The sequence below is a fragment of the Nannospalax galili genome, unplaced genomic scaffold, assembly GCF_000622305.1.
Source record: "Nannospalax galili isolate Female #2095 unplaced genomic scaffold, S.galili_v1.0 scaffold563, whole genome shotgun sequence".
NCBI classification, from domain to species: Eukaryota; Metazoa; Chordata; class Mammalia; order Rodentia; family Spalacidae; genus Nannospalax; species Nannospalax galili.
The window spans coordinates 735,294-745,528 of record NW_008350459.1 but is presented as its reverse complement, the minus strand read 5'-3'; the positions used below and the strand labels follow the sequence as shown (position 1 = coordinate 745,528).

General features: G+C 45.1%; 1 non-coding gene across 1 annotated transcript; it reads right to left on the bottom strand.

The window, feature by feature from the left end:
- Positions 1-3,627: 3,627 nt before the first annotated feature.
- On the bottom strand, positions 3,628-3,748 carry LOC115072832. The gene has a single exon (XR_003851843.1). It is a non-coding gene; the product is annotated as a U8 small nucleolar RNA (small nucleolar RNA).
- Positions 3,749-10,235: the final 6,487 nt, after the last annotated feature.

The window sequence follows — 10,235 nt, the reverse complement described above, 5'->3', positions numbered from 1 at the left end:
CAAGCCTGGTTTCTCTAAGATTCCAGTTCTCCCTTTTGATTTTATATTGGAGTGGCCAGATTGCTTTTGACTTCAGGAGTTCCCTCAGAGGCCCAAGTCAGGTGAGGATCAGATGCTCTCAGGCTTTCTCCTAAGGTCTGCATCCCTCCAGGATAGACTTTGGCTTCAGGAATTTGGGGGTTGGACTGGACTAGGAGCCCGGCCCAGGAAAGATGCTGGTCTAGGGCAGCTGGTGGCTGTGCCACCCAGAGATGCAAAGGAAGATGGGGCCAAGAAGCGGCCCCAAGGGCTCCTGGGGACTGCATTGAGGATCTGGGTTGGTCTGGATACAATGGACCAGGAAGAGGAACGGTCAGCCCAGGCATCCAGGAAAAAGGCTGGTGGGTTGTGCAGACCCAGGGAGGCAGAGGGAAATGAGGGTGGGGCCAGGCCCAGAGAGCCCCTGGGGACCCGAGAAGGAATTGAGTTGGTCTGGATGCACAGGATCTGGAAGAAGCAGTGGTGGTTCTACAGGTATCTGGGGCACCAAGACAAGGAATGGGACAGGGCCCAGGCTAGGAGGAGAGACCGGTGGGGGAGATGGGAGGCTGAGTGAGGCTGAGGGAATCAAGGCACAGAGGGCAAGATCGACTTACCCTGGAGAGAGAGGCCTGTGGGGCCTGCAGAGCTGATTTTCCTTCTTAAAAAGTGCCTGGGGCAGGGGTTAGGGAAACAGCTCAGTCAGCAAAGTGTCTATTGCACAAGTATGTGGACCTCTGATACCCAGAATCCGTGCAAAATGCCAGCATCAAGGCCAGCCTGGTCTACATAGTGAGTTCCAGGCCAGCTGGGGCTAAGGGACACCTTGTTTCAAAAAGACCAAAAAAAAAAAAAAAAAAAAAAAAAATCTAATTGTATCTCTACAGTCAAGACAATGATTAAAATACAAATCTGAAAGTCTCAAAGTTGAGCTGAGTATGTAGTTCAATGGTAAAGCATTTGCCTGGCACACTTGAGGCCCTAGGTTTGACACCCAGTGCTTTAAAGCAAAATAAGACAAAATAAAAGCAAAAAACCAAAGTTATCACTAAGTTATTTCTTTCTCATCAGGTCTGTCTGAGACAGTTCAGGTAGTCCCCGGCATAACTCTCCTGTGACTGGATTATTCATAATGTGCCACAGCAGCTTGGCTTTTACTCTAATTTTAAGTCTCTTGAGATAGCAAGTGACAGAAATTTCCCCAGTCTGTCAGTAGTGTGTATTGGCTCAGTAATTGAAAATCTTTGGAATGGTTTGACTTAGTCCCGATTGAATCTAGGAGCTTAAACAAATACCGACAGGGCGTGGCTTTTTCCATCCTTCACTCATCTGCACTTTCTGTTGATCTCATTCTCATGATGCTTTCTAGGTGCTGCCCAGAAAATCCAGACTTATGTTCCACCAACCTAGCAACCTCAGTGGCAAACTTCTGTTCATTTGTAACCGTGGAGACTGGTTTCAGGATGACAAAAAATGTGGATACTCAAGTATCTTATATAAAAGGAATAGTGTTTACAGATAACCTATGCACATCCTCCTCTATATTTTATCTTTTAAAAGATTTGTTTTCAGCTGGTGTGGTGGCACTTGCCTTTAACACCAGCACTCAGGAGGCAGAGGCAGGCAGATCTCTGTGAGTTCGAGGTCAGTCTAGTCTACATAGCGAGTTCTAGGCCAGCTGGGGCTACAGGGAGATCCTGTCTCAAAAAGACCAAAGGAGGGGCTGGAGAGATGGCTTAGCAATTGAGAGCACTGACTGCTCTTGCAGAGGACCTGGGTTCGATTCCCAGCACCCACATGGCAGCTGTGAACTGTCCTTAACTCCAGTTCCAGGGGAATCCAAAGCCCTCTTCTGACCTCTGCAGCATTGCATAATGTGGGTGCACTCACATACATGCAGGCAATATACTTGTACACATAAAATAAAAATAATAAATAAAATTAAATTAAAAAAAAAGACCGAAGGGGGAAAAAAAAGATTTACTTTTAGGCCAGGCATGGTGGTGGACGCCTTTAATCTCAGCACTTGGGAGACAGAGGCAGGTGGATCTCTATGAGATCTAGGTGAGCTTGGTCTACATAATGAGTTACAGGCCAGCTGGGGCTACAGGGAGATCCTGTTTCAAAAAGACCAAAAAAATAAAGATATATTTTTAATTATGTGTATATGTGGAGGTAGGTGGTGGTGGGGTATGTGCTTGTGTGTGCAGGTGCCCATGGAAGCCAGAAGGGGGTATTAGTTCCCCTGGATCTGGGGTTACAGATAGTTGTGAGTTGCCTGATGTGGGTACTGGGAACTGAACTCAGGTCCTGTGCAAGAGTAGTATGTGCTCTTAGCCACTGAGCCATCTCTCCAGTCTCATATCATCATGTGTACTTTACGTCATCATAGATTATAGTACTGAACACCATGTAAATGCTGTGCAAATAGTTGTTTTATTGTGTTAAGGGAATCACAAGGAAACAAGTCTGCACATGTTCAGCGCAGGTCCAGTTATTTTCCTGAGTATTTTCTATCCATGGTTGTTTGAATCTGTGAATGTGAAATCCACAGGTGTGAAGGGCCTACTGTACTTAACCCTCTGCTACCACCAAAGTCTTAAGATCACTTTATGCTAGTCCAGTTCAGGTAACATTTGCATCTTTAAAACAATGCTAGTGACTGGCAGATCTGGGTTGGATCCAGTGATGGGTTTGCTCCACTAGACTGACTGCAGGGTAGAGATGTGGTTTGCCAAAGGTACACCATGGTATGGTTTCTAGAAAAAGAGGATTGGATGCTGAGCAGGCAAAAGCAATATGGCCCGCACATTCCAGAATGTGAGTTGGTAGGAAACAGAAAAAAAAAATCAGGAAGACACTCTGAATTTTTATTGTTTGATGGTCCAAAGGGAAGAAAGTCATTGATGCAAACCAAAATGTATGCATATATATGTGGTGTTTACTACGTGATGCCACATTATGTCTTTGCCTTGATAAAAGCAGCTTGACTCTTAGCATCCATTTTAAGGCCAAGAATGGAGCCATACTGCTAAGGACACATTCCTTCAGTATTCTCTCAGAACTGTGCTCTCCAACAAGGCCTAGCTCTTTGTTTTATTGAAAATTATATCCAGCATGAAATGGGGTAGTAAAAGTTGGACCCTTATCATAGAACATTGCTCTTTCTGAGCCCTAGACATAGATCAACACACACACACACACACACACACACATACAACCATAAAGAGATGTTAGCAACTGAATCCTATCTACTGTATACAATACAAATTGGTTAATCTTCTATCTTCACTGCTTCCAGTGAATAAGGTTTTGATATTCGCCATAAGCACACATTCATACACACTTTATTCTAGGTCTAGAGCAAGGAAGGGTCACAAGGGATTAAGGTCATACGCCTAGATCACAAGAGGAGCACATGGCTCAGTGAGCTTGTCTATATTATAATCAAGCTTAAGATGAAATTTTTGGTTGTAAGGTTAAGTTAAAATCATCTTTCCAGAGCATGTCTATATTATAGAAGTCATTCCCATATATATATATATATATCTTTATTCCCATATATATATATATATATCTACATATGCGCACATATTTTATGAAAGAAGAATCAGATAAGAGCAAGCAGGGTATTGTAAATCCTAGTTATACAGACACAGAATCAAACAAGGAAACTACTATCATTATGCTCTAAGCCTTTCAATGGAGGAAGGATTAGCCCACCTGCTGATGCTCATTTTGCTCTCCGTTAGAAGACACAGCTTCTGAACTTTATCAGATGTTAATCTATATTTATTTATTTTTTTTTAAAAAAAGGGCCTTACTATATAGCCCAGGCCAGCCTTGAACTTGCACTCCTTCTCCTTGGCCTCCAGAGTGCTGGAGTTACAGGCATGAACCATACTGGTTTCCATGTGAGATGCTGAACAGACCAGGTAGTAATATTCAGGTTTGTTTATGATGGTTATACACAATTAAGCTGGGACTGATGGGTCTCTCATATGCATATGTTTCCCTCCCATCTCATTGCATTAGGCCTGACCTTTTGGGACCCTCTCTCTCTTTTTTTTTTTTGGTCTTTTTGAAACAGGGTTTCCCTGTAGCCCCAGCTGGCTTAGAACTCACTATGTAGACCAGACTGGCCTTGAACTCAGAGATCCACCTGTCTCTGCCTCCCAAGTACTGGGATTACAGGCGTGTGCCACCACACCCGGCTGGGGATCCTCTCTTAATAGCCGCAGTCTGTGTCAGGTTGGTGGGACAAACCGTTGCCACTTCTAACTTTGCTTTTTCTGCATTAGAAAGCAGCTGCCCCTGAACACACTGATTTACTGAGTGCAATTTGTTTGTACTTTGAAAGCTTAGAAATGTGCTCTTTGGACTACATATTTGGCCCAAAAGACTTACTAGGTAGATTTTTTTTTCTTTTCTTCCCTGCTCCTCCTCCTCCTCTTCCTCCTCTCTTTCCTCCCTCCTCCTCTACTACATGCCCCCCTTCTCCAGTCCTACAGTCCAGTGCTGAAAGACCACATCCACTGTATACAGACTTATTTTTTTATGATGAGTCATAACACAGGTCTATCTTCACAGGCTTATAGAGAAATCTAAAACAGGGCACCAAATTGACGAATCCATTGTATTTTCCATTGACTGATGGAATCCCTCTCATATTTTCTTTTTGGACAGGGCTTCGTGTATCCCAGGCTGTCCTCAAGTTCTCTATGCAGCTAAAGCTAATCTTAAACCCCTGGTCCTTCTGCCTCCACCTCTCTGGAGTTGGGATTAGAGGCATATGGCTGTATTGAGGGTATGAGGTGCTGGGGATCTGAGCCAGACCTTCTTGCACAGTAGGCAAATTCTCTCCCAACTGAGCTGGATCTGCAGCCCTTCAATTCACCTTCTGTTTTTTCTTGAGGATGGCCCATCAGTTCTGCCCTTCCCTAGAGAGGGAAGTTGCTGTTTAGAGATGCCCCAGCTTCCTTCCTTGCTGAGTGGCTTCTATCAGGAGACATTTTCTTCCACACTGACCCACAGTTGCTTTCTCTAGCACTCATGCATACTTTACAGTATCAATTCAAGTACTGAAGTATCTTTTTGGTGCCTCTTTCAGTAGTAGATCAAGGTTTGTACTTCAAAAGATTCCTTTGGTGTTCCTGTATGGGTTCAAGGCTCATCATCTTGATTTCAGATCAGCAACAGGACAGACTTCTGGAATGTGCATATGGTTTCAGTATAAACAGTTCCCAAACTCATATATCAACTTGACAAAGTCTAGACTCAAAAATTTGTTTCAAGGAGGAGGAAGACTAGGAAAAGAATAGGAAGAAGAGGAGGAGGGAGATGAGGAGGAGGAGGGAGGAGGGGGAGAGGGAGGTGGAGGAAGGAAAAATAAGGAAGAGGAAGAAGAGGAGAAGGAGGAGGAAGAGGGAGAAGGAAAAAGAAGGAAAGGAAGAAGGGGAGGAGGAGGGGGAGGAGGAAGAGGAGGAGGAGGAGGAGGAAGAAATGGAGGCAGTCTTGGTTGAATTAATTGCAAACCTGTAAATTGAGCCAAGGTGTGTTTCTGCAACTAGGTTAGAGTTGAAGTAATGTAGGAAGCTAAACAGCAAATCACTGTTGTAGCTGCTGCTTCAGAAGGGTCAGGTGAAAGGACAGGTTCCTCTGGTCTTGGTTGTGCACCGGGCAGATGGCCAGCACCTCAGGACATTGTTTCCAGGGTGTGCCTGCTCATTACCACTTCTGTCCTGAGAAACTAAAGTTCAAAGAGACAGTGACAGCCCCAGGTCAGACAGAGCCCTCCTTTCAGGGGCCAGGAACACCTGTGGCTACTCTGACCTAATGCAGGTGACAATTTAAAGCTGATCCAAATGACCCTGTGGACTCAAGCCACTACCCCAAAGCCATTTCTCAGTTCAAGAGAAAACAAACTCCCATGTGAATTTCATGAATTTTTATCATATTCTTAGAGATGTCTGTGACATGCCCCTGCCTCCCAGAATTTTCTCCAACTTCTGAAGTTAGCTTAACCATCAGTCATGTTTTCCAGAGAACCAGGGACATAATTTGCTCATTAATTTTTGGCTTATGCTAAGGGTTATGTAAAGTCAGCAAAGAAAGACAGAGGGACCAAAGAAACATATTTAAATGATACATCAAAAATGAACCCAAGAAGCAGTAGGAGGAAATTATGAGGTTTATAAACAAAATCAATGCTTTATAAAATTTTATAGCCCCGTGTTAAGTAAATGCAATTTTAAGGCAAACTGCTTTCAGTGGTATGTTTATTGTTATGAATACAAAACTTTATATCAACTGGGTATTTTAAGAACTCTAGGCTGGACCTGGTAGTCCATGCCTGTAATCCTAACTACTAGGGAGGCTGAGACATGAGGATTGCAACTTCAGGGCCTGCTTGGGCTACAGAATGAGTTCAAAGACAGTCTGTCCAACTTAGTAAGACCCTGTCACAAAATAAAAGAGTTAAAAATAGGGCTTGGGTGGGGTGGGGGGTGGCTGTAGGTCAGTGGTAGAGTGCTTGCCTAGAATGTGTGAAGCCTTGTGTTCAATTACCAGGACTACAAAACCAAAACCAAAACTCCTTGGATGCTGCAACTATTTAGGTCTTAGCTCTTATATAATGAGCAGGGAAAAAAAATGGACAGGTGGTACAGTCTGGGGCCTAGGGGATCCAGATAAATACCATAGTCTAGACTGCTGCCACTTCTCACCTGGACCTTTTCTTTCCCTATTGACCTGCCTCCTCCTCGTTCTCTAGTCCATCCTCCCCAGGGTGATGAGTGCAATCTTTGCTGAAAATGCTTCTGGAGCGACATCTTCCTCTGTTAAAGGACCTTCTTTTGACCTCTCAGTATTCATTTAAGCCTCTCATTCATGAAACCATTGTATCAGTGACCTCTCTACAGAAATCCATTTTAAAGGAGGATCCTGCAGGTGGAGGTTGTAGTTTCCCATTCCTAGAGAAGTAGCCACATCGTGCATTATGTTCTTCCCACGGGGTTGAGGGTCTGTGTTTCTTCCCTTTGAAGATGGGCAGAGGCTTGGGATCAGCCTGATCAGTGAGTATGATGGGAACAATGCTTGTGGCTTCCACGCTCAGTCATAATAAGGACACAGTTTCTGTATGTTCTAACTCAGAATGCTTGCTCTTGGTACCCAGTTACCATATTACAAGGAAGCCTAGGGCATATGGAGAAGCCATGTGTGGCCATCTAACCCATAGCCCCAGTTAGACCTTCAATTGAGCCTGTATCCATTATTAGATGCACACGTAAACATTTCAGATGACCCCACCTCCTACTGTGGTGGTGTCCAATACCAAATTACAACTATGCCTGAGTAAAAACAGCCTGACTTTTAGCATCCATTTAAAGTATTTTATTTATTATTTTTATTTTATGTCTATACTGTATTGCCTGCATGTGTGTAAGTGCACCTGTGTTGTGCAATCCCTGCAGAGGTCAGAGGAGAGCATCGGATCCCCTGGAACTGGAATTACTGATGGTTGTTATTGTCACATAGGTGCTGGGAGTTGAACCCAGGTCCTCTTCAAGAGCAGCCACTGCTTTTAACCACTGAGCCCTCTCTCCAGCCCCTTAGCATCCATTTTAGCTAAGGGGACCTGAACTGCTCTGAGAACCTATTCCTTCAGATTTCTCCCAGAACTGCTCTTGAGCAAAGGCCTTTCCCTCTATTTATTGAAACTGTATACACAGCATGAAATGGAAAATAAAAGTAGACTCTTGTCTTATAAGACAAGGATTTTGACCTTTCTGACATAGAACAGCACATACACCCACAAACAGATGTTATCAATGCCATCCTACCTGTTGTTTGCTGCACAAATGGGATAATTTCCATTGCTTCCAATAAATATCCACTCTTTCAGCTCTTGTTTGATATACAACACACACACACACACACACACACACACACACACACACACGTTATTCTGGGTCATGGGCAAGGAAGGGTCATGAGGAATTAAAGCTGTATGCTTAGGTTGTAAGAGGAGCCCAAGGCCCAATAAGCTTGTTTTGTATCATAAGCAAGCTGAGGTAGTGTTAAATGATCTCAAAACATAAGATAAACTCTTTGGTTACAAGGTTAAGTAAAAGTCATTCATTTGGAAGTCATTTTCATTGTTCCTCTTTCTTTGTTTTGTAAAAGAAGAAGCAGGTCCATAGTGTCAAAGTCATTCCTACACCCAGCCCTTCCAGCTTTCCAGCTGGTCTGGAGCAGATGTAAAACTCTTCCCTCTGGGCCTTTTGAAAGTTCTGGCCCACAGGAGCTACAAGAAATAGTAAGTGATGTATGGTGTAGTCAGTGCAGTAATGTACCTGTGAAGGTTCCATAAAAGGCTGTGCTGATGCTGCTCCTCCTTATTTTATTTTTGTTTTTCTTCTTTATTATGAATCCTCTTTCTCTTTTGAGAAAGGCCTTCATTCTGTGTGGTAGTTGATCCTCACTGTCAACTTGAGAGGATGGAGGTGGGGTCCAGGGCTTAGAATCCTCTTTCTCTTTTGAGAAAGGCCTTCATTCTGTGTGGTAGTTGATCCTCACTGTCAACTTGAGAGGATGGAGGTGGGGTCCAGGGCTTAGAATCCTTTTTCTCTTTTGAGAAAGGCCTTCATTCTGTGTGGTAGTTGATCCTCACTGTCAACTTGAGAGGACTGAGGTGGGGTCCAGGGCTCAGTTAATAAAAAGAAGAAAGTGAGCTGAGTCACAGTTTCATCTCACTCTGCTTGACTGAGACTCAGTGTGACCAACCCCTTCACTCTCTGGCTGTCACATTTTCTCCACCACCCTCAAATTGTGAACCAAAATAAACTCTTCCTCCCATAAGTTGCCTTTGTCAGATATGTTGTTCTAGCAATGTATAGACACTAATCTACTACGTATCCCAGGCTGGTCTCTAACTTGTGATCCTCTGCCTCCAGTTTTCCAGTGCTGGGACCACAGGCGTACATCACCATGCTGAACCACCACCGGTCTTTTTCATTCTAGACTTTATAGTAAAAAAGAGAAAACATTCAAATCCTGATGAAGCAGTGAGGTGTAATTAGGCATGGTGATGCCCACCTGTAATCCCAGCACTTGGGAGGTTGAGGCAGGGGGGTTGCTGTGAGTTTGAGGTAGCCTGGGCTACATAGTGAGTTCTAGGCCAGTCTGAGAGTGTGACACTGTCTCAGGAAAATAGAAAACAAGAATTGAAGGGTGCTGTGATGGCCTCATTCAAGGCATATAAAGCTTCTATTAAAACATGGCCCAGCGAGGCATGGAGGCACACACCGTTAATCCTAGCACTCAGGAGGCAGAGGCAAGCAAATGGGGTAACCTGGTCTACATGATGAGTTCCTGGCCAGCCAGGGAAGGGAGACCCTGTTTCAAAAAACAAAATAGCAGCCCAGAAAGGCTGGGGATGAAACTCAGTGGACGTGCACTTGCCTAATATGCTGGAGGCCTTGTGTTATTGGGGAATGACGCTTCCCTAGGGTCTTGGCAGATTAACTTCAAATTCTTCTTGTTTTTATTTGTTTGCTTGCTTGTGACCAGGTGTCATGTAGCCCAGGCTGGCCTGGAACTCATTATGTAGCCCAGGCTGGCCTTGAACTCTTGGTCTGCAGGCTTCCTTCTTCCTGTGGTTTCGAGTCTTTGCAGTGTTTGGGATGTGACCTCAGACCTCCAACAGTGCGAGGCAGGCAGTCTACCACTGAGCCACACCTCAGCCCTGGATTTTGGTTTTTGTTCACTGGTTTGCCCCACCTGGCATTTATGTTGCCTGTGTGAAGCCGAAGGCAGGTCCCAGGTTCCCATGGGGTGCGCACTCACCGCTCAGGATCAGGGACAAGCAGCCCGACAAGGCAGGCAGGTCCCAGGTTCCCATGGGGTGCGCACTCACCGCTCAGGATCAGGGACAAGCAGCCCGACAAGGCAGGCAGGTCCCAGGTTCCCATGGGGTGCGCACTCACCGCTCAGGATCAGGGACAAGCAGCCCGACAAGGCAGGCAGGTCCCAGGTTCCCATGGGGTGCGCACTCACCGCTCAGGATCAGGGACAAGCAGCCCGACAAGGCAGGCAGGTCCCAGGTTCCCATGGGGTGCGCACTCACCGCTCAGGATCAGGGACAAGCAGCCCGACAAGGCAGGCAGGTCCACAGTTCCTGAGTCTCACTGACCATCTGCTTTTAGGACTGCCAACCG